The following is a 24654-nucleotide window of genomic DNA, read 5'->3' as shown; positions in this document are numbered from 1 at the left end:
ACATAGACCAATGGAACAGAGTAGAGAGCCCAGAAATAGACCCTCAACTCTATGGTCAACTAATCTTCGACAAAGCAGGAAAGAATGTCCAATGGAAAAAAGACAGCCTCTTCAATAAACGGTGTTGGGAAAATTGGACAGCCACGTGCAGAAAAATGAAATTGGACCATTTCCTTACACCACACACAAAAATAGATTCAAAATGGATTAAGGACCTCAATGTGAGAAAGGAATCCATCAAAATCCTTGAGGAGAACACAGGCAGCAACCTCTTCGACCTCAGCCGCAGCAACATCTTCCTAGGAACATCGCCAAAGGCAAGGGAAGCAAGGGCAAAAATGAACTTTTGGGATTTCATCAAAATCAAAAGCTTTTGCACAGCAAAGGAAACAGTTAACAAAACCAAAAGACAACTGACAGAATGGGAGAAGATATTTGCAAACGACATATCAGATAAAGGACTAGTGTCCAAAATCTATAAAGATCTTAACAAACTCAACACCCAAAGAACAAATAATCCGATCAAGAAATGGGCAGAGGACATGAACAGACGTTTCTGCAAAGAAGACATCCAGATGGCCAACAGACACATGAAAAAGTGCTCCATATCACTCGGCATCAGGGAAATACAAATTAAAACCACAATGAGATATCACCTCACACCAGTCAGAATGGCTAAAATCAACAAGTCAGGAAATGACAGATGCTGGCGAGGATGCGGAGAAATGGGAACCCTCCTACACTGTTGGTGGGAATGCAAGCTGGAGCAACCACTCTGGAAAACAGCAAAAAGGTTCCTCAAAATGTTGAAAATAGAACTGCCCTATGACCCAGCAATTGCACTACTGGGAATTTACCCTAAAGATACAAACGTAGTGATCCAAAGGGGCACGTGCACCCGAATGTTTATAGCAGCAATGTCCACAATAGCCAAACTATGGAAAGAACCTAGATGTCCATCAACAGATGAATGGATCAAGAAGATGTGGTATATATACACAATGGAATACTATGCAGCCATCAAAAGAAACGAAATCTTGCCATTTGCGACAACATGGATGGAACTAGAGCATATCATGCTTAGCGAAATAAGTCAAGCGGAGAAAGACAACTATCATATGATCTCCCTGATATGAGGGAGTGGTGATGCAACATGGGGGCTTAAGTGGGTAGGAGAAGAATCCATGAAACAAGATGGGATAGGGAGGGAGACAAACCATAAGTGACTCTTAATCCCACGAAACAAACTGTGGGTTGCTGGGGGGAGGGGGCTTGGGAGAAGGGGTGTAGTGTTATGGACATTGGGGAGGGTATGTGCTTTTGGGTAAATTGGAAGGGGATATGAACCATGAGAGACTATGGACTCTGAAAAACTATCTGAGGGGTTTGAAGTGGCCGGGGGGTGGGAGGTTGTGGTACCAGGTGGTGGGTATTATAGAGGGCACAGCTTGCATGGAACACTGGGTGTGTTGAAAAAATAATGGATACTGTTTTTCTGAAAATAAATAAATGGAAAAAATAAAAAATAAATAAAAAAAAATAAAGAAGTCCTAGCAACAGCAATCAGAGAACAAAGAGAAATAAAAGGTATCCAAATTGGCAATGAAGAAGTCACACTCTCTCTCTTCGCAGATTACATGATTCTTTATATGGAAAACCCAAAAGACTCCACCCCCAAACTTCTAGAACTCATACAGCAATTCAGTAACGTGGCAGTATACAAAGTCAGTGTACAGAAATCAGTGGCTTTCTTATACACCAACAATGAAAATAAATAAAGGGAAATTAGAGAATTGATTCCATTTACTATAGCACCAAGAACCATAAGATACCAGCGAATAAACCTAACCACAGGGGTAAAGGAACTGTTCTCGAGGAACTACAGAACACTCATGAAAGAAATTGAAGATGACACAAAAAGATGGAAGACCATTCCGTGATCTTGGATCAGAAGAATAAACATTGTTAAAATGTCTATACTGCCTAGAGCAATCTATACTTTTAATGCCATTCCGATCAAAATTCCACCAGTATTCTTCAAAGAGCTGGAGCAAATAATCGTAAAATTTTTATTGAATCAGAAGAGACCCCGAATCGCTAAGGAAATGTTGAAAAACAAAAATAAAACTGGCAGCATCACGTTACCTGATTTCAAGCTTTACTACAAAGTTGTGATCACCAAGACAGCATGGTAGTGGCATAAAAACAGACACATAGACCAGAGGAACAGAGTAGAGAGCCCAGATATGGACCCTCAACTCTATGGTCAAATAATCTTTGACAAAACAGGAAAAAATACACAGTGGAAAAAAGACAGTCTCTTCAATAAATGGTGCAGGGAAAACTGGGCAGCTATATGTAGAAGAATGAAACTCGACCATTCTCTTAACACCGTACACAAAGATAAACTCAAAATGGATAAAAGACCTCAATGTGAGACAGGAATCCATCAGAATCCTAGAGGAGAACATAGGCAGTAATCTCTTCGATATCAGCCACAGCAACTTCTTTCAAGATATGTCTCCAAAGGCAAAAGAAACAAAAGCGAAGATGAACTTTTGGGACTTCATCAAAATCAAAAGCTTCTGCACAGCAAAGGAAACAGTCAAGAAAACAAAGAGGCAACCCACGGAATGGGAGAAGATATTTGCAAATGACAGTACAGACAAAAGATTGATATCCAGGATCTATAATGAACTCCTCAAACTCAACACACACAAAACGGACAATCATATTAAAAAATGGGCAGAAGATATGAACAGAGGCTTCTCCAAAAAAGACATTCAAATGGCTTTCAGACACATGAAAAAAAGTTCATCATCACTAGCCATCAGGGAGATTCAAATTAAAACTACATTGAAATATCACCTTACACCAGTTAGAATGGCCAAAATTAGCAAGATGGGAAACAACATGTGTTGGAGAGGATGTGGAGAAAGGGGAACCCTCTTCACTGTTGGTGGGAATGCAAGTTGGTGCAGCCACTTTGGAGAACAGTGTGGGGATTCCTCAAGAAATTAAAAATAGAACTTCCCTATGACCCTGCCATTGCACTCCTGAGTATTACCCCAAAGATACAGATGGAGTGAAAAGAAGGGCCATCTATACCCCAATGTTTATAGCAGCAATGGCCACAGTCGCCAAACTGTGGAAAGAACCAAGATACCCTTCAACAGACGAATGGATAAGGAAGATGTGGTCCGTATACACTATGGAGTATTATGCCTCCATCAGAAAGGACGAATACCCAACTTTTGTAGCAACATGGACGGGACTGGAAGAGATTATGCTGAGTGAAATAAGTCAAGCAGAGAGAGTCAATTATCATATGGTTTCACTTATTTGTGGAGCATAACAAATAGCATGGAGGACATGGGGTGTTGGAGAGGAGAAGGGAGTTGGGGTAAATTGGAAGGGGAGGTGAACCATGAGAGACTATGGACTCTGAAAAACTATCTGATGGTTTCGAAGGGGCGGGGGGTGGGAGGTCGGGGTAGCAGGTAGTGGGTATATAGAGGGCACGGATTGCATGGAGCACTGGGTGTGGTGCAAAAATAATGAATACTCTTATACTGAAAATAAAAAATAAATTAAAAAAATAAAATAAATGAGAAAAAAAGAACTGTTAATGCAGCTCTTTCAGAAATTCAAAGTTCCCCTATTCCTTTTCCTGGTACCCCAAATTCTCCTACTTATCAAAGGGGGCTTATAAAAGATTCGCTTTTTTTCTCCTTAAAGTTACACAGCTTATCATATCCTTGAAATAAAAAGTGAACCTATAGATGCCCGAAACTGCGTGAAACAAAACGAAAGATGCTTTTTGAAAGTACAAACTTCTAATAATACATAAATATGAAATATGAACTGCTAAAGGGATCCTGTCCCTAAACTCTATGACAGTCTCCTTAATATTCCAGGGACACAAACAGATCTTAGTTTTCTCCATACATGTTAGTGACTCTAGGCTCCATGCATTGGTCTTTGTGTCCACAAATAAATGTTGTCAATGTGAGTTATTTTTCTCACTGAATGGATATTGCCCAAATTAATTTGTAGAGAGCTTTATCTCCTTGGATTGAAGACAAGTACATGTAAGGATTGGGGATTCCTAAACTTTCAGAAAGATAGAAACTAACCTAAATGTTTTGCAAATTCATATGATCTGAGCAAGTAGACTTGGCTTTAGTTATGAGCACTAAAATTAAATTTTTCATGTGCCTTGGTTTACCAAAATAAGTATATGTGATCTCTATTCCAAAATGTTAAAAAAGAATAGCTTAGAAGAATCACAAGCTTTTATGTTTCCTAATTTTTAAAAATTTTATTCTAATTAATTTTTATTTTATATTTTAAAATTTTATTTTAATTCAAGCTACTCGACACACCATGTTATATTAGTTTCATGTGCACAGTATAGTGATTCAACACTTCTATCCATCACCTGTGCACATCAGGACACGCACAACCTGCAGTCCTCATCTCCTTCCCTGATCCCAACCCATGCCTCACACAATTTTTATGGGTAATCTCAGTGAATCTGTTAGGAACAAGTTAAATTGAATAGATCAAAATAAAATTAGAAATTTTAGATAAGGTCTTAGTCTTCCAAATCTTTTGGGTAAACTAAAACTTTAATGTTTTGGTGAGTTAGGTCAATGGTTAAATCTAATTACTTTCATTAAATATCTAGATCATTACTAGGTAAGATAATACTAAGTTATTAGTGTTGGGTCCATTATCAAAGGAACGAGACTGAGACAAAGTTACACAAAGCCTTATTCTATGCCAAGCATTAGAAGTTAGACTGACCGGCCAGGGAAACAAGGCTGAGACAAAGTAAAAGTTATGTAAAGTTTTATTCTATGCCAAGCATTAGAATAGAAGTCAGACTGACCGGCCAGGCCGCCTCCGAAGAGAGTGAAGCCCCTTGGTCTTACAGGCTAGTTTTTATAGGGCACAATCATAGACATCTGCATATGTGGCTTTGGCTGATTGGATGTCTCCTACCTGTGTGTTTTAGTAACGGTTACCTGGAACCAATACTAGTAATTGCTGAGGCATTTATTAAACAACAAAATGGCCTTGTTTTAGGTATGTGTTTTAGTAACAGTTACCTGGAACCGATATAAACAAAATGGCCTTGTTTTAGGTGTGTGTTTTAGTAACAGTTACCTGGAACTGATACCAATAACTGTTGAGGCATTTATTAAACAACAAAATGTCTACCTAGGCAACATGGAGTCACTATGGCTAGAACTATGTCTAGTCACTATGGCTAAGTAGGCCCAGGCAGGCCCTAGGGGGTTAACATGTTTTAACATGGAATTGACCCCAACAATTAGTAAATAAACATGAGTTTATCTCCTTTTCGTTATCATATTGCAAAGAAACTGGGCTTGTTTTTAAATGCATTTTGTGCTTTCCTGAAAGACAGTTTAATGAAGAAGCACATATTTCAGCAAATTATGAAATGCATTCATAAATTTCCCAACCTAAAGAATACTTGTTCACAGTTCACAACTGCTTTCTTTAAAAATGAAAGTTTCCAAGAGTTAAGAATTCTAAGTAATGTAACGAAGGCTACTGAAAATAATAAGAAAAACAACTCAGAATACAAAGAAGGTAAGATGTGTGTTTTTCATAAGTAAAGGAATGAGGATTGGGGGGTGGGGTCAGGGCAGCAAGAAGAGGCAACATGGGGAGTAGCTTGGGGAGGGCTGCAGTGGCGCTGGGGCGTTGTGCAGCGGGACAGCAGGTCCCTGGGATGCAGTAGCTGTGGGGGGCAGGGAATGGCAGCGGGAATCAAGGGCAACTCAGTGGAGCAATGGGGCAGTCATGGCATGGGGTGGTAGGTGGGGCCATGGAGCTGCCCAGGTGGGAGGAGGTGGCAGCCAGGTGATGACCCTATGGTCGGGTGGCAGGACCTGTGAGGGAGGGAGCAGGGGTCACCAGAGCCAGGTGAGGGCACAACCAAGCGGTAGTGGCACAGGGAGCGGTGGCAGCCGAGGTGTGGGAGCTGTGTGACAGCAAAGTGGGGCAACCATGCGGCGACTGTGGGGTGTGTGTGTGTGGAATCTAGACAGCAGCACCCGGGAGTGGGGGTGGGACCAGCCTGGCGTCAGCGGCTCAGCCACAGCGGCAGCGGGGCTGGCGTGGTGGGCAGGCCCACAGTGCACGTCAAGGGAGTGGGGCAGCAACAGTTAAGAGGGTGTGGTGGGCAGGCCAATCATGCACATCAAGGAGGTGGGGCGACAACAGTTAGGAGGGCGTGGTGGGAGGCCCATCGTGCAAGTTAAGGGGGCGGGGCAGCAAAGCACAGCAGAGGCCAGGGGCAGAGGACTGCGGCTTATCTGCGGCAGCTGAGGTAAGGGGGGCAGTGTGAGGGGCACAGCAGGGTGGCAGGGGTGCAAGTGGGCAGTAGCAGTGTGGTGGAAGCACGGGGAAGGGGGCAGATATTCTGGGTGGTGGTAGCTCGGTAATGCAGCATGAGGGGGGCAGGGGTGTGGCATGCGAAGCAGTAACACGTGTGGCGGCGGGGAGGCAATCGAGCAGGGGGAGGGGGAAGCAGCTAGGGGGTCGTGGCGGGTAGAATGGAGGGACCAGCCTGGCATCAGCGGGAGATCAGTGTCATGGTGTGGTGGGCAGGGCCATCAGGCTCCCTGGGTGGGAGGAGGTGGCAGAGAGGTTAAAACACTCAGGAGGCGGGGCCAGCGGGGGAAGGAGTGGGGGTGTCACCAGTCAGCAGTGGTACAGGGAGGGGGAGTTTCCTGTGGTAAGGGGAACCTGTGTGACACCCGAGTAGGGCAGCCAGGTGGCACCTGCAGGGGGTGGGTGGAATATAGGCGGCAGGGCAGCATAGAGAGAGTGGGACTAGCCCTGAGGCAGCAGCACAGCGACAGTGTAGCTGGCTTGCTGGACCTGACATAGTGCATGCCAACGAGGCGGAGTGGTGAAGCATAGCAGGGGCCGGGGGCACAGGACAGATGCAGTGCAGCAGTAAAGGGGCCTGTGTTCAGGGCACAGCAAGGTGGCAGGGGTGCTTTTTTGGGGGACAGTAAGCTGGTAGCAGCCCGGGTGGTGGTGGACATGCTGGGCAGCCACATGCTTGGCAGCCAGGAGGCATCAGAGTGGCGTGGGGGGGAGTAGCTAGTCAGTAGTGTCACTTGGGAGTGGGCAGGACTAGCTGGGTACAAGCGGGATGTCAATGTCATGCCGTGGTGGGTCAGGCAGCAAAGCAAGGGCCTGGCTTTGCTGGGCTTGGTGCATGTCTACAGGGCCGGCCCACTGTTAGCAGCAGCAGCAGGGACCCAGGGTAGCAGTGGAGAGGCAATGGTGGTTGTAAGTGGGGGCGCTGTGGACGGGGTTGCAGTGCAGTGGGAGCGGCTCATGTTGTGGGCGCAGCCTGGTGGTACCAGTGCGGGGAAGGTGGAGTAGGACTCGTGGGGCGGCAGCAGTGCGGCAACAAGGTAGGGAATCAGGAAGGCTCCAGAGTGGGGGGCAGGTGTAGCAGCGAGGTGGTAGCTGTAGGGAGGAGGGGTGGGAAAAGCAGGGGGGCAACATGGCAGGTGGGGCAGTCGTGCAAGTCAACAGGGCAGGGTTGCATAGGGCTGGGCTAAGAAGGCCAGTAGCAGTGGAACATGGCTGCAGCGGCACATAGGACAAGAGTGGGCCACAGGGCGGCAGCAAATCAGAAGCAGGGTAGCAGTAAGGGGGCAGTGAACGCGAGGGGCAGGGGATTGGTAGTGGGGGTGTGGGACACCCGGCAGGGTAGAGGTGCAGGGAGAGCACAGAGGGATGGTAGCAGCAATGCGGTGGGGCAGCAGGACAGTAGTGACGCATGGTGGTGGGCAGGGTGGGACAGGGTGGCTGCACGGGTGCATGTGGGGTGGCAGGCTGTTGGTGGCATGGGGAGAAGGGGGGACAGAACCAGCTGGGAGGCAGCAGTGCAACAACTGCACAGGAAGGGCATGGAGGACGGGGTAGAGCCTTAATGCATGTCAGTGGGGGCTGGACAGCGAAGGTCTGCAGTGGCCTGGGGCACAGGGCAGAAGCTTAGATGCAGCAGCAGTGTTAAGGTGCATATGAGGGGTGTGCTGCAGACGGCAAAGTCATGAGGTGGGGACACCGAGGTGGTAGCAGCATTCAGAGAAGGCTGGGATGAGTGGGGCTGCAACAGCAGGTCAACGGGGAGGGGATCCGGAGGCACTGGAGCAGGGGTAGGGGAGCCGACAGGCGGTAGCAGTTCAGGGGTGTTTGGAGGAACCAACAGGGTAAGAGCATCAGGTTAATAGCTGTGTGGGCAGGGCATGGGTTCTGCACAGCCACAGCAGCAAGGGGACAGTTTGCAGTGAAGAAATGATGGGGGGGGGCACTGAGGCAGCAGTGAGTTGAAGAAGGCAGTGGCTTGAGGAAGCGCAGCGGGATGGCAGCAGATGTGGAGGCAAAGCAGGGAGGGATTGGCCCGGATGTGGTTGAGAGGGAATAGCGTGGCAGCAGATACATGGCAATGGCACGGCATGGCATAGGGGCAGGGCAGGGCAGTGGAGATGGGCAGGAGCAGCAGGTTGACCACGGTAGCAGTGGTGGTGCTGTTGGAAACACAGGCACCAGGGCAGTAGAAGCACTGGAGGGTGGCACAGCAGGGTGGCAGAGTCCTGGGGGGTGCACAAGGGTGTGGTAAGGGCACTTGGGTGGCACAGCAGGACATCAGTTGCAATGGGCAGGGCAGCAAGGCAGCTATGGTGAGGGTTAGCAGCTGTGGACAAAGGGGCACTGCTGTGGATTAGCAGGGTGGAGGGTGGCAGCGGTGGTGGCAGTGGTCTGACAGGAATGGGGGGTGGAAGGGACAGCAGTGGGTGTGGGGCACAGTAGGTTGTCAGTGGGGGGATGGCACAGTGGGGTGGCAGTGGTACAGGGTGTGGGGACCAGCCAGACAGCAGAAGCACAGGTGGGGGGGCAGTGATTTGGTAGCAGCGCTATCAAATGCCTTTTCTGCATCTGTTGAGATTTTCCTGTGATGTTGATCTTTCATTTTGCGAATGCAGTACATTAGTTGGATTTGTGGATGTTGACCCGCTGTTGCATCCCTGAAATAAATCTTAATGGATCATACCTCTTCCTGTATTGTAGAATTCGGTTTGCTGATATTTGGGTGAGGATTTTTATGTTTGTATTCATCATAGATACTAGTCTGTCATTTTCTTGGGGCACCTTGAGAGGTTTCAATAAGGGCCATGCTGGCCTCATAAAATGAGGTGGGGAGCATTCCTTCCTCTTGTTTTTCTGGCAGAGTGGGAGAAGGATTGGTATTCATTTTTTTTTCTGTGGATGATTCATAGAATTCACTGGTGAAACCATGGGTTTCTGGACTTTTGCTTGTTGGAAGTTTTTGATTTCTTATTTAATCTCCCTACTGGTCATTGATCTGTTCAGAATTTCTGTTTCTTCAGGATTCAGTCTTGGCAGGTTGTATGTTTCTGGGAATGTATCCTTTTCTTTTGGATCATCCAGCTTGCTGGGGTGTAATTGTTCATAGTACTTTCTTATGAGCCTTTACATATCTATGGTATCAGGGAACATCTTTTTCATTTCTAATGACGAGTCCTCTTTCTTTTTTGTTAGCTTGAGTCTGGCTGAGACTCTGTCAGCTTTGTTTTTTTCAAAGAACCAGCTCTTTTTTGACCTGTTGTTGTTCTTGTTGTTTTTTTTTCATTTTTATATATATTTCTGTTGTCTTTTTAGTCTGTATTTCATTTATTTCAGTTCTGATAAGTTCCTTCTTTTCTTCTACTAACTTTGGACTTTATTTGTTCTTTTTCTGTTTCCTTGAGGTATCAAGTTAGGTTGTTTATTTGAGATATTTCTTCTTTCTTGAGTTAGGCCTGTGTCACTATAAGCTTCCTTCTTAGAGCCACTTTTTTTTAAAGTTAGCTCTAAGGGGTTCCTGTGTGGCTTAGTCTGTTAGGCGTTGGCCTTTGGGTCAAGTCATGAATTTAAGGTCCTGGAATTGAGCTCTGCCTCAGCTCCCTGGTCAGCACAGGGAGCCACTTTCTCCCTCTTCTACTGCCTGCTGCTTCTTCCACGTTGCTCAATCTCTCTCTCTCCCTCCCCCTCTGTTTAAACCAAATAAATGACATCTTTTAAAAAAAAATAAAGTGAGCTCTATGCCCAGTGTGGGGTTGAAACTCAAAACCACAAGGTCAGGAGTCACAGAGCTCCACCGACTAATTGGTAATCGGGTGCCCCATTTTAGAACCTGTTTTACTGCATTCTGTAAATTTTGTTTCATTGTAATGTTCTTTCATTTACCTCAAGGTATTTCTGTGATCCTATTTTGGTTTGCCCATGAACCCCACTGGTTGTTCAGTAGCATGTTTTTTAGTCTCTGTGTTTATGAATTTCCAGTTTTCTTCTGTAATTGATTTCTAGTTCCATACCACTGTGGCTGGAAAAGATGGTCGATTTGATTTCATCATCATTTGAGAAAATTCTAGGTTTCTGGAGTTTACTGACTTGTCTTGTGGCCTCATATATGACCTATGGTGGAGAATGTTCTAGGTACACTTGAGAGGAATGTATTCTATGTGCTGCTTTTGGATGGAGGGTTCTGTGTGTCTTTGTCAAGTCCATCTAAGTAATGGGTTGTCTGAGGCTGATATTTTCTTTGTGATCTTCTGTCTTGATGGTGTATCATTGAGAGAAGTGTGTGGTATTAAAGTTCCCTATGGTATTGGTGCTGATTGCTTCTCTTAGGTTTGTCCATATATTTCTCTACATATTTAATTGCTCCACTGCTGGGTGGGTAAATATTTATAAATGTTGCATTGTCTTAATGCATTGATTCCATTATCAGTTCAAAGTGCCCTTCATCGGCTCTTGTTACAGTGTTTGGATTTTTTCTTTTCCTCCTCCATTGGACTGAAAATCAGAAGATCATCTGTTAGCTCTGCAGCCATGAACAAAGCACAGCCCTGCTCTAAGTCTGGTTTTCTTTCTTTTACTCTATAAATAAACACAATAAATTCTTCTCCCAGGACCATATCCTGAATTCAATAAGAGAGTGTGTATAAAATTGCTTTGTAATCTAGGAAATACTGCCCAATTATGAAAATGGTTATGCAACCACCAAATGTCCAGGACAATATTGTTTAAGACATTTATTTATTGTAGAAACAGAAAAAGTGCACGCACAAGCATATGCTAGAGACGGATAGGTCAGAAGGAGAGAGGGAACCCTCCAGCAGCGGCCCCACTGAGTGTAGAGCCTGGTGCGGGGCTATCTCCCAGGAGCGTGGGATCTTGATTTGAGCCAAAATCAATAGTCAACTGCTTAGGGCGCCTGGGTGGCTCAGTGGGTTAAGCCGCTGCCTTTGGCTCAGGTCATGAGCTCAGGGTCCTGGGATTGAGTCCCGCATCAGGCTCTCTGCTCAGCAGGGAGCCTGCTTCCTCCTCTCTCTCTCTCTCTGTCTGCCTCTTTGCCTACTTGTGATCTCTCTCTGTCAAATAAATAAATAAAATCTTAAAAAAATATATTTAAAAGAGTCAACAGCTTAACTGACTGTGTACCAGGTACCCCAAGAATAAGATTTTTTTAATTTATATTTTTTAAATTTATTTTCATCATAACAGTATTCATTGTTTTTGCACCATACCCAGTGCTCCATGTAATCCGTGCCCTCTATCATACCCACCCCCTGGTACCCCGACCTCCCACCCCCTGCCGCTTCAAAACCCTCAGATTGCTTTTCAGAGTCCATAATCTTTCATGGTTCACCTCCCCTTCCAATTTCCCCCAACTCCCTTCTCCTCTCTATCTCCCCATGTCCTCCATGCTATTTGTTATGCTCCACAAATAAGTGAAGCCATATGATAATTGACGCTCTCTGCTTGACTTATTTCACTCAGCATAATCTCTTCCAGTCCCATCCATGTTGCTACAAAAGTTGGGTATTCATCCTTTCTGATGGAGGCATAATACTCCATAGTGTAAATGGATGACATCTTCCTTATCCATTCGTCCGTTGAAGGGCATCTTGGTTCTTTCCACAGTTTGGCGACTGTGGCCATTGCTGCTATAAACATTGGGGTACAGATGGCCCTTCTTTTCACTCCATCTGTATCTTTGGGGTAAATACCCAGTAGTGCATGGCAGGGTAATAGGGAAGTATAATACAGGAAATTTTAAAGGGGGTTCTATAAAAGAGGAAAATCCTAAGAATAGTATTGAACATAAATATAGAGACAATCTACAGAAAGAAAGACTTCAAAGGTAACATGATGTCAATAAAAATGTATCTATCAATAATCACTGTCAATGTGAATGGCCTAAATGCGCCCATAAAATGGCACAGGGTTGCAGATTGGACTATCCACCAAGATGATCTAACAGTTGTAAATATCTATGCCCCCAATATGGGAGCAGCCAATTACATAAGAAAACCGTTAATCAAGATAAAGAGTCACATTGACATGAATACACTAATCGTAGGAGATCTTAACATGCCTCTCTCAGAAATAGACAGATCATCGAAGCAGAAAATCAATAAAGAAACAAGAGCATTGAATGACACATTGGACCAGATGGACCTCATAGATATATACAGAACATTCCACCCTGAAACAACATAATACTCATTCTTCTCAAGTGCACATGGATCCTTCTCAAGAATTGACCCCATACTGGGTCACAAATCAGGACTCAACCAATACCAAAAGACTGAGATGATTCCCTGCATATTCTCAGATAACAATGCTTTCAAACTAGAGATCAATCACAAGGAAAAGTATGGAAGGTACTCAAACACCTGGAAGCTAAAGACCACCTTGCTTAAGAATGCTTGGATCAACCAGGAGATCAAAGGAGAATTGAAACAATTCATGGAAACCAGTGAGAATGAAGACACTTCAGTCCAAAACCTATGGGATACAGCAAAGACGGTCCTAAGGGGGAAATACATAGCCACCCAAGCATCCCTCAAAAAAACTGAAAAATCCAGAACACACCAGCTGTCTCTACACCTTAAAGAACAGGAGAATCAGCAACAAATCAAACCAACTTCACACATAAGGAGGGAAATAATCAAGAGTAGAGCTGAGATCAATGAGGTAGAAACCAGAGATACAGTAGAACGTATCAATGAAACTAGAAGCTGGTTTTTTGAAAGAATCAATAAGATTGATAAACCATTGGCCACACTAATCCAAAAGAAAAGGGAGAAAGCCCAAATTCATAAAATTATGAATGAAAAGGGAGAGATCACAAGGAACACCAAAGAAGTAGAAACAATCATCAGAAGTTATTATCAACAGTTATATGCCAATAAGCTAAGCAACCTAGATGAAATGGATGCATTCCTGGAAAACTATAAACTCCCAAAATTGAACCAGGAAGAAATCAACAACCTGAATAGACCGATAACTAGTAATGAGATTGAATCAGTGATCAAAAACCTCCCAAAACAGTCTGAGGGGTTTGAAGTGGCGGGGGGTGGGAGGTTGGGGTACAAGTGGGTATTATAGAGGGCACGGCTTGCATGGAGCACTGGGTGTGGTGAAAAAATAATGAATACTGTTTTTCTGAAAATAAATAAATTGGAAAAAAAAAACCTCCCAAAAAACAAGAGCCCAGGACCTGATGGATTCCCTGGGGAATTCTACCAAACTTTCAAAGAAGAAATAACACCTATTCTCCTGAAGCTGTTTCAAAAAATTGAAGAAGAAGGAAAACTTCCTAACTATTTCTATGAAGCCAGCATTACCCTGATTCCCAAACAAGGCAAAGACCCTACCAAAAAGGAGAATTTCAGACCAATGTCACTGATGAATATGGATGCTAAGATTCCCAACAAGATCCTAGCATACAAGATCCAACAGCACAATAAAAAGATTATCCACCATGACCAGGTGGGATTCATCCCTGGGCTACAAGGATTGTTACATTCGCAAATCAATCAATGTGATAGAGCAAATCAATAAGAGAAGAGAGTAGAACCACATGGTCCTCTCAATTGATGCAGAAAAAGCATTTGACAAAATACAGCATTCATTCCTGATTAAAATGCTTCAAAGTATAGGGATAGAGGGAACAGTCCTGAACTTCATAAAATCTATCTTTGAAAGACCCACAGCAAATATCATCCTCAATGGGAAAAAACTTGCAGCCTTCCCTTTGATATCAGGAACATCACAAGGATGCCCACTCTCACCACTCTTGTTCAACATAGTACTAGAAGTCCTAGCAACACTATAGACATTTTAACAATGTTTATTCTTCTGATCCATGAGCATGGAATGGCCTTCCATCTTTTTATGTCTTCTTCAATTTCTTTCATGAGTATTCTGTAGTTTTTCATGTACAGATCCTTTACCTCTTTGGTTAGGTTTATTCCCAGGTATCTTATGGTTCTTTTTTTTTTTTTCCCTTGTATATGTGTCTTTATTTTTTTTCCAATTTATTTATTTTCAGAAAAACAGTATTCATTATTTTTTCACCACACCCAGTGCTCCATGCAAGCCGTGCCCTCTATAATACCCACCACCTGGTACCCCAACCTCCCACCCCCCCACCACTTCAAACCCCTCAGACTGTTTTTCAGAGTCCATAGTCTCTCACGGTTCACCTCCCCTTCCAATTTACCCAACTTCCCTACTCCTCTCTAACGCCCCTTGTCCTCCATGCTATTTGTTATGCTCCACAAATAAGTGAAACCATATGATAATTGACTCTCTCTGCTTGACTTATTTCACTCAGCATAATCTCTTCCAGTCCCGTCCATGTATCTTATGGTTCTTGGTGCTAGAGTGAATGGAATCGATTCTCTAATTTCCCTTTCTGTATTTTTATTGTTAGTGTATGAGAAAGCAACGGATTTCTGTACACTGACTTTGTATCCTGCCACATTACTGAATTGCTGTATGAGTTCTAGTAGTTTGGGGGTGGAGTCTTTTGGGATTTCCATATGAAGTATCATGTCATCTGCGAAGAGAGAGAGTTTGACTTCTTCATTGCCAATTTGAATACCTTTTATTCTCTTTGTTGTCTGATAGCTGTTGCTAGGACATGTAATACTATATTGAATGCGAGTGTCTCCTAACTTTAAATATGGCAAGGCATACAAGCTATTTCCTGTGCATATTTTATTCAGTTTTTTTGTTCAAAACCTTCTTTGTAAATACATTTATATTTGGGGGTGTTAGTTTTGGAGTGCTAGCTTTGATTCTATTGGTGAAATTATTTATATAATGGTTTTCTTATCTTTAAAATGAGTAGGTTGCACAAGCTCACTGTCATATTCCAACCTCCTGCAGAGCTCTGGCTGCTAAAATGTGACTACCCTCATGCTTTTCCCTTGCTCAAGAAGCTATGCTGTCTCCCCAGTACCTGTAGCTATGAGATCAGATTTCTCTGTTAATATTTCTAGGCTCTCCACTGTCTAGGGTTTCTCTCCCTCATATTAATTCTCACTTCCATGATACACAAACACACTGAACCTCACAGAGGTTGTTTAGAATTTAGGCTCACCACTTCAGGAGCCATAAGTGCATGCATAGCAGTGATATTCACAATGCTACCAGTCCATGAACCATTTCTTGCAGGCTGCGACAATATAAATGCAGGAAAAAAAAGTATTCAGAAGCTTTTATAACTATTTGAAATAGACATGACACCCAAGTTCATGATTAATGCTCTTGTGTTTTGGAACAGTTTTAGTGTTTCTAAACTGACACAGTGTGTAATATAGCAGGATCTGTGTACTCGTCACACTCAGTAAGACCATATTACACTATAAGATTGCTTTTTTTAAAAGATTTTTTATTTATTTGCCAGAGATAGAGAGAGAGAGTACACACAAGCAGGCAGAGAGGCAGGCAGAGGCAGCAAGAGAAGCAGGCTCCCTGCCGAGCAAGGAGCCCGATTTGGGACTTGATCCCAGGACCTTGGGATCATGACCTGAGCCGAAGGCAGCGGTTTAACCAACTGAGCCACCCAGGCATCCCAAGATTGCTTTGTTTGACAACTGAAAACCACATTTGTATGAACATGTGAGCATATTTAAAGACTTTTTTATATTTGCAAGTTATTTGTAAGGTCATGTTCATTTTTAATAGATTTTATTTATTTATTTGAGAGACAGAGTTCACAAGTAGGCAGAGAGACAGGCAGTGAGAGAAGAAGGGAAGCAGGCTCCATGCTGAGCAGAGAGGAAGATACAGGGCTCAATCAAAGGACCCTGGGATCATGACCTGAGCAGAAGTCAGAGGCTTTAACCCACTGAGCCACACAGACGCCCAGGTCATTTTCATTTTTAATAAAGCCTTGTCTATAATTTATAGCTCAGTGTTATTAGTTAAGCCAGGAAATACAAATCTCTATTATTTATGTTTAACCCTAACTTAATTATGATGATTCAAGTAAGCTTCACTGGACACTTTTTTTTTTCTTTTTTTTTTTCCAGCTTTTATTTTATTTATTTTTTTTCTTTCTTTTTTTTTTTCCAAGTTATTTATTTTCAGAAAAACAGTATTCATTATTTTTTCACCACACCCAGTGCTCCATGCAAGCCGTGCCCTCTATAATACCCACCACCTGGTACCCCAACCTCCCACACCCCCGCCACTTCAAACCCCTCAGTCTGTTTTTCAGAGTCCATAGTCTCTCATGGTTCACCTCCCCTTCCAATTTACCCAAATTCCCTACTCCTCTCTAATGCCCCTTGTCCTCCATGCTATTGGTTATGCTCCACAAATGAGTAAAACCATATGATAATTGACTCTCTCTGCTTGACTGATTTCACTCAGCATAATCTCTTCCAGTCCCGTCCATGTTGCTACAAAAGTTGGATATTCGTCCTTTCTGATGGAGGCATAATACTCCATAGTGTATATGGACCACATCTTCCTTATCCATTCATCCGTTGAAGGGCATCTTGGTTCTTTCCATAGTTTGGCGACTGTGGCCATTGCTGCTATAAATATTGGGGTACAGATGGCCCTTCTTTTCACGACATCTGTATCTTTGGGGTAAATACCCAGGAGTGCAATTGCAGGGTCGTAGGGAAGCTCTATTTTTAATTTCTTGAGGAATCTCCACACTGTTCTCCAAAGAGGCTGCACCAACTTGCATTCCCACCAACAGTGTAAGAGGGTTCCCCTTTCTCCACATCCTCTCCAACACATGTTGTTTCCTGTTTTGTTAATTTTGGCCATTCTAACTGGTGTAAGGTGATATCTCAATGTGGTTTTAATTTGAATCTCCCTGAGGGCTAATGACGATGAGCATTTTTTCATGTGTCTGATAGCCATTTGTATGTCTTGATTGGAGAAGTGTCTGTTCATATCTTCTGCCCATTTCTTGATGTGTTTGTCTGTTTCGTGTGGGTTGAGTTTGAGGAGTTCATTATAGATCCTGGATATCAACCTTTTGTCTGTACTGTCATTTGCAAATATCTTCTCCCATTCCGTGGGTTGCCTCTTTGTTTTTTTGACTGTTTCCTTTGCTGTGCAGAAGCTTTTGATTTTGATGAAGTCCCAGAAGTTTATTTTCACTTTTGTTTCCTTTGCCTTTGGAGACGTATCTTGAAAGAAGTTGCTGTGGCTGATATCAAAGAGATTTCTGCCTATGTTCTCCTCTAAGATTCTGATAGATTCCTGTCTCACGTTGAGGCACCCCCAAACTACTAGAACTCATACAGCAATTCAGCAGCGTGGCAGGATACAAAGTCAATGTGAAGAAATCAGTGGCTTTCTTATACACTAACAATGAAAATACAGAAAGGGAAATTAGAGAATCGATTCCATTTACTATAGCACCAAGAACCATAAGATACCTGGGAATAAACCTAACTAAAGAGGTAAAGGATCTATACTTGAGGAACTATAGAACACTCATGAAAGAAATTGAAGAAGACACAAAAAGATGGAAGACCATTCCATGCTCTTGGATCTGAAGAATAAACATTGTTAAAATGTCTATACTGCCTAGAGCAATCTATACTTTTAATGCCATTCCGATCAAAATTCCATCAGTATTTTTCAAAGAGCTGGAGCAAATAATCCTAAAATTTGTATGGAATCAGAAGAGACCCCGAATCGCTAAGGAAATGTTGAAAAACAAAACTAAAGCTGGCGGCATCACCTTACCTGATTTCAAGCTTTATTACAAAGCTGTGATCACCAAGACAGCATGGTACTGGCATAAAAACAGACACATAGACCAGTGGAACAGAGTAGAGAGCCCTGATATGGACCCTCAACTCTATGGTCAATTAATCTTCGACAAAACAGGAAAAAATATACAGTGGAAAAAAGACAGCCTCTTCAATAAATGGTGCTGGGAAAACTGGACAGCTATATGTAGAAGAATGAAACTCGACCATTCTCTTACACTGTACACAAAGATCAACTCAAAATGGATAAAAGACTTCACTGGACACTTTTATCAGAAAAAAATAAATCTTTTTAAAATAAAGGAAAGGTATTGAATTAAAAAGTTGATTGAAGTAAACATTTAATATTTTCTATATGAACATTCATGTTTTGGGAGCTGATTGTAGTGGCATTATGAACTAATACTAGAAGACAATGCATATGTATCCACTGAGTTCTTAGCATGACACCATTTTAGAGGCATTAGCTTGGAAAATTGTGGGCAAAAAGCTCATGCAAGTACCACACTTAAGTGGCACCAGCATCAACTGCAGAACCAAGCCAATGATAGGGAAGACCAAGTCATTAAATAAAGTTAGCAAAATGTTTTTAACTGCATTTTAACAAATCCAGAGATAGTCCTAGCACAGCTATCCTTCAGGATCTGTGCGATTTGCACTCTTATAAATAAGTGGACAATGATTCTGCTTCTGTCCAAGGGTGGGCTGGACCATGAGGGCAAGTTTGGAGAAGAGATGGGATGGAGATGCATGTGAGTACAGGACTCTAGGAACCCAGACTGGCTTCTAGGAAGTCAGGGCCTTTGTTCTGCATTGGCAGCCTGGGAGTGGGATCTCCTCAACTCCCTCACTCATCTCAAACCAGTGCTGGACTCTGTTGGCAGTGTGGGGCACCTTCTTGTCCTTCAAGGAGGGAGAGGATGGGATCTCATCATTCAGCTTTTGCTCCATCTCCTTTGTAGAGCTCTGTTAAAACAGTGCCCAGCAGCCAGGAAGGAGGCCTCAGAGCCCTCTCTAGATGACTTTGCTGGTCTTCAGACCAAGGGCATTCCATTCCAGACAGACCACACCCCAGCATGCACACACTCCATCAAGGAGATAAACGTTCCACAGCTTCAGGATCTTGGATGGGCTCTCACACAGGTAAGAGGCACCTCAGGAATCCTCTTTCCACCCTTCCCACCAGGACATTGGTGTGAACAAGAAAGCATCACCAGGGTATCCACTGTGCTCAACCTACTACAGTCCATGTTCGGGAACCCCCACATATTTCTCTTTCCCTAAAACTCAAGAGGAAAGAATGGGGCTGCCCTTGGGTGTTTCAAAGGGGTGGGCATGGCCTAGTCTGCTCAGTATTAAGTACCTATGGCACCTACTGACAAATGCCCTGAGGCATTGGGGTCGAGGTTTTGGGCCAATGTCTGAAGCATGTGAAAAAGCTATTCCCCTGGGGTTTCTGGAAGCCAGAATCCCGGGATTTAGGCAAGCAGCAAGAGAACATCTTTCCATATCAGAAATCTCTAGTCAAGTAACCCTGATACTGTACTACACTAGAATGTGGGTGCCTGGTTGCAGGGGTTCCAAGTTCTGTTGGGGTCTGGGTCCCAGAAGTGACATCACTGCCTGGGATCCCCTACTGGAGTCCACTCCTGGTTTGACACCTAAGCAAACAGTGCTCTGGTTTGACATCTCCTTATCCCTTCTCTGCATGCAAGGTCACATCTCTACACAGCAACACCAACACACCCTTTCCACAGGGCCCCAGGGAAGATCTGAGTGCAGCTAGGGCCCCCAGCTTGGAAACACATCTGGTCTCAGATAAAACTCTCTATTCTTACCTGTTTTTGAACCTAGATAAGCCATTGTGCCTGGGAGGGATGGTCTTCTCTGTAAAACACGGATGATTCTAGCACGTCCATCTACCAGATACCACAGGCATAGGTTGGATAATATCTATGATGTTAGAGGAGTGGTGTCACATGTAGGAAATACCCCCAACCAAATTTCCATCCTCCTATCACCTTTTTGAATCTGATTCTAGTCAGATCCCACCGCACAGTCCCTACTGGTTTGTGTGTTTTTATGAGCACATGCACACTTGCTCCTGTGTGCACACATGTACTCATATCAGTGTTCAAATTCTGGAGTCCCAGAAGATGACAGCCCCACCTGCGATGCGTGGATAATAGCTTCACAAGATCTTAGGCTTCTAATTTTCAATGCAAACCCTAACGAGGGATTGGATCCTTGGCACTTGATGGTCAGAATGCACCCTTACCCTTAGAGACTGCCTGTCCTGCGATGCAAGCTATTACCTCCTTTCCAAATGGTGTGATGTAGATAGGGGTTCATTCAGTGAGTTGCCATAACCTGTAATCCTCCTCAGTCAACAACATGGGGAGGTGTCTCCTTTCTAGGATATCAATGATCACCCTCAGCCCTATACCATTTCCATGTCTATAGTCACTTCGTTCTAGACAACCTTTTCCAGAGCCCTCAGTGAATGGCTATGTGCACCAGGACCCCACCTTTGAGGACACTCAAAGAGCTGGATTCATGCCTGGTAAGCCTTCCGACCAGTCTGATTCTGGGCAAGGCACGGACCAGCAGGGATCATCACTTTCTTCCCTCAGAGGTCCTGTTGGTTCCCAGTTCCTCTGCATACATTTTTGTGTAATCCTATCGCCAGAGTGTGGTCTGGATTTAGTGATTCACTTCGATTCCACAGAACGTGGCAACATGACCTATTGGAGGCCATGATAAGGCTTGAGACGAGGACCAAACCGGGCCCTGACTTGTGTCTCCCTTTAAGTCCAAATACCTTAATAAAGGGTTGCAGACAGGAAAGGTTGAGTAGCACTGAGAAAGGGTCTGTGCTATGTGTCGTGCACTCGCCTACGTGACTTCCCACACGCACTCCCTGGTTGATTGTATTAGTTGGTCCTTGTTGTTCCTGTACCTCCCATAATCCACTCCCTGGTTGATTGTAACTTTTGTATCAATAGTAGCTAATGGCATTAGCCGTGACTACCTGGCATCAGGAGATTTGTTTGTAGTTCATGTAAAACTTGTTATAGGAACTTGCGGTTATTCCTTCTATTGTGCCCTGCCTTATAAATGCTTATAAGATGTGGAATGAAATTGGCACTGTTGGACATCATCCTCAGTGTCCCTCTTTCCCCCATCTCTTTGCCTCTTAATTTCTTTTCACCATCCTCTTACCCTCACATTTCCCGGTCGATTTGTCGTACCAGCCGCGACAATGACCCAAAGTCCCTGCTGAGATTTAGATATAAAATCTCATTGCCCAGCCCCATGTTAACTCGGACCTATGCTCTCTCTCAGATGCTCAGACTGGAGTACAAGCCCTTAGCTGAACCATGACACAGACATATGAATTTGGCCTAGCACTCTGGGTCAACAACAGACAGAATAACTCAGGTTTTTGAGATGGGTTGTATCTGGCCATTGCCCCTACATGAGCTCAGGTTCTCAGTGAAGCAGGTCCTCCCTTGGTGTTGTCAACAGTCCCAATCTAATGAGAGACTCTGGAAGGAGCCCCCAGCTGTGCACTCCTGGACTCCTGATCCTCTGAGACCGGGAGACAGTCTTTGTGTGGGTTCAGCCACTGAGTGTGTGGACATGCGGTCAAACAACACTGGGAGAAAGGCACTGAAACTGTCGAACTGCCCTGGGCCCTGGCCCTCCTACCCTCCCTCTCTGCTCTCTTCCTCAGCTTCCTCTGGCCATCCTGGCCTTGTTTCTAACCTCCACTCTGGGAACATCAAATTCTGTCTCCAGTCGTCTGCAACATGTTGTCCTCTGCCAGGCTGAATACACTCAGATTTGTGCAGGGCTGTCTCCTTCTTTTCCTGCCACAGGAATTTTCAATGTCATCTCAGGATAACCTTGACATACCCCTCACCTGGTGGAGCTCAGGACTTAGTTGTAGTCCCTTGCTCTTTTCCTGTGGAGCGATTGCTCTTTTCATTCTCATTTTTGTTTCTTGTTTCTCCATCTTCTCCTCTAGACCCTGAGTTGTTAGTTGGAGAACCTGGTTGGCTGATAAGCACTGGCACCTCCTGATTGTGCAGTGCCCAGAGGCTGCATGAATGTGAGACAGGATCCATCCCAACACTAACCAGCTCCATTGTTTGAGCCTCATTGATTTTGCTCATGTGTAAGTCCTTTTTTTTTCTTTTTTCTTTTTCTGTTTTTATTTTATAAGTAAACTATGCCTGAGGTGGGGCTCAAACTCATAACCCAGAGATCAAGTATCCTACAGATGGAGGAAGCCAGGTGCCTCTTTGGTCATTTTTAAAGGTCTTTGGCTGATAATTCTTGAAGTAAACTTGGTGATTTCAACATGTTGAAATCAACATGCTGTAGGTATATTACATTATATTAAATTACCAAGTAACTCCCCAAATTTTGGTAGCATGTCACCACAGATATTCCCCATGACCATGCTGAGGTGCTCTTCAGATTAGGAGACTGAAATCCTTTATGGGTGTTTCAGGAATGTAGAGTCCCTCCACCATGGGACTTCCCACTCCCTGGTTGTCATGCACCTCTGACACTATCAGCACAAGAAGAAAGATGACAAAGAAATACACAAAGGAGCATATTTCCAGTCAAGTCTTGAAGGCCTAAGTGTACACTTTTACACTCAATCTTTTATTTATTTTTTTCAGGATTTTATTTCTTTATTAGAGGGTAAAGAGCCCAAGCAGGAGGGAAGGGGCAGAGGGAGGAGAGATGCTGAGGTGAGGAGGACTGTGTGTGGCTGATACACTGGTGGAGGGAACAGCTTAGGCTACAAGGTACAAGTCTCCATCAACTGGTAGTCCAGGAGTAATGAGTAATCTGAGATCTCTGTGCCCATGACCTGCCATCAGGGGAGACCTTCCAGGGATTGCTTCATGGACTCAGAGAACACTGAATGGTGGGAAAATTTTTCTTTATTTAGGAGGGACATGAAAAGTCAATCATGGTGATGATACATTTTTCTTCTTGGACCTACAGCACCAGGCACAGAAGATGATCCTGAACCACCTCAAGAGCAACCTCTAGCTCTCATTGTGGTGCCTGCGGCAGCTTCAGAGCTTGACTGGCATGGGTGGGAATAAGTTGTGCAGGTGATATGACTGTGGATACAGCAGAGGGGAGACACCTACCTGAAGGAGCCTACCGCAAAGTTTTTAGTGACAATGAAGTTCTTGATTGAAACACTTAGGAGTCGACTACTATGGGGGACATTTATGGCTTAAAAGTGTTCAAAAATAATGAATACTGTTTTTCTGAAAATAAATAAATTGGAAAAAAAAAAGTGTTCAAAGGCGGGGCGCCTGGGTGGCTCAGTGGGTTAAAGCCTCTGCCTTCGGCTCAGGTCATGATCCCAGAATCTGCGATCAAGCACCACATTAGGCTCTCTGCTCAGCAGGGGGCCTGCTCACCCCCCACTCTCTCTCTCTCTGCCTGCCTCTCTGCCTACTCCTGATCTGTCAAATAAATAAATAAATAAATAAAACCTTAAAAAAATGTGTTCAAATAGTGAAGTGGGATGGAAATCCAGGTTTGACAGCATGATCTCAAGATCCCGATGGTCACAAGAAGAACAGGTGGGGCCCGGATGCTTCAGAGTTCCCAGACATCAGTTAGGGCAAAATGGCTGAAAACCATGAAGCTAGGTCCTGGCTTTCTGCTCAGTGTAGTCCTAAACTCCAAATCACAACATTGTTGGGTGTTCACTTTCCTGACAGGGGTCCAGGAAAAAAAAGCAGGACAAGACCTCAAACACCCAGCAGGTATGGTGTGGGTCTGTGCCACAGGAATCCATAGGAATTGAAATTAGGGCCACCTTGGTGGCTCAGTTGTGTAAGTAACTGCCTTCAGCTCAGATCATGATCCCAGAGTTCCTGGATCCAGTCCCTCATCAGCCTCCTACCTCCATGGGGAGTCTGCTTCTCTCTCTGACCTTCTCCCATCTCATTCTCTCTCTCACTCTCATTCTCTCTCTCTCTCTCAAATAAATAAATACAACTTTTAAAACAAGAAGATTGAAGTTAGAATCTCAGAAACTCAGTCATGTTCCTGTGATAAAAATGCCCTGTCACTGGCAGCGTGAACACAGAGTTCTGACAGAAACCAAAGAGTTAAGACTGGTGGATTGTTTGTTTGTTTTTTTCCTCTAAGGGCTCACTGAAGAGCTGGGGTGCAAATGTTCAGCTCCTAGTTAGAGAGCAGGGTGCAGCAACATTCAACTCACCCATTTGTGCTGCAAGCATTCAGGAAGTAAAACAGTTCCACAAAACTTCCAGGTTGGTGACAACTATCTACTTCCTTTCCTCCAATCCCATACTGCTAATTGTGACCAAGCTGACTGGCTGCACTAAACATTTTTGTTATCCAGCCTTAGCTGGTCTGTAATGACACTTGTCATTCTTTTCTTCTTCAACACTTTGTGCAGGCCAGAGATTACAAATGAGGT

General features: G+C 44.0%; 1 long non-coding RNA gene across 1 annotated transcript; it reads left to right on the top strand.

Annotated features, from left to right (window-relative positions):
- The first annotated feature begins 6298 nt into the window (after positions 1 to 6298).
- On the top strand, positions 6299 to 23501 carry LOC122916951. Its single transcript, XR_006386327.1, has 3 exons — positions 6299 to 6364; positions 22195 to 22344; positions 23190 to 23501. It is a non-coding gene; the product is annotated as an uncharacterized LOC122916951 (long non-coding RNA).
- Positions 23502 to 24654: the final 1153 nt, after the last annotated feature.

The sequence above is a fragment of the Neovison vison genome, chromosome 9 (assembly GCF_020171115.1).
Source record: "Neovison vison isolate M4711 chromosome 9, ASM_NN_V1, whole genome shotgun sequence".
In the NCBI taxonomy this organism is placed as follows: domain Eukaryota; kingdom Metazoa; phylum Chordata; class Mammalia; order Carnivora; family Mustelidae; genus Neogale; species Neogale vison.
Note: the sequence above shows the minus strand (reverse complement) of the source record. Positions and strands in the feature narration are given on the sequence as shown.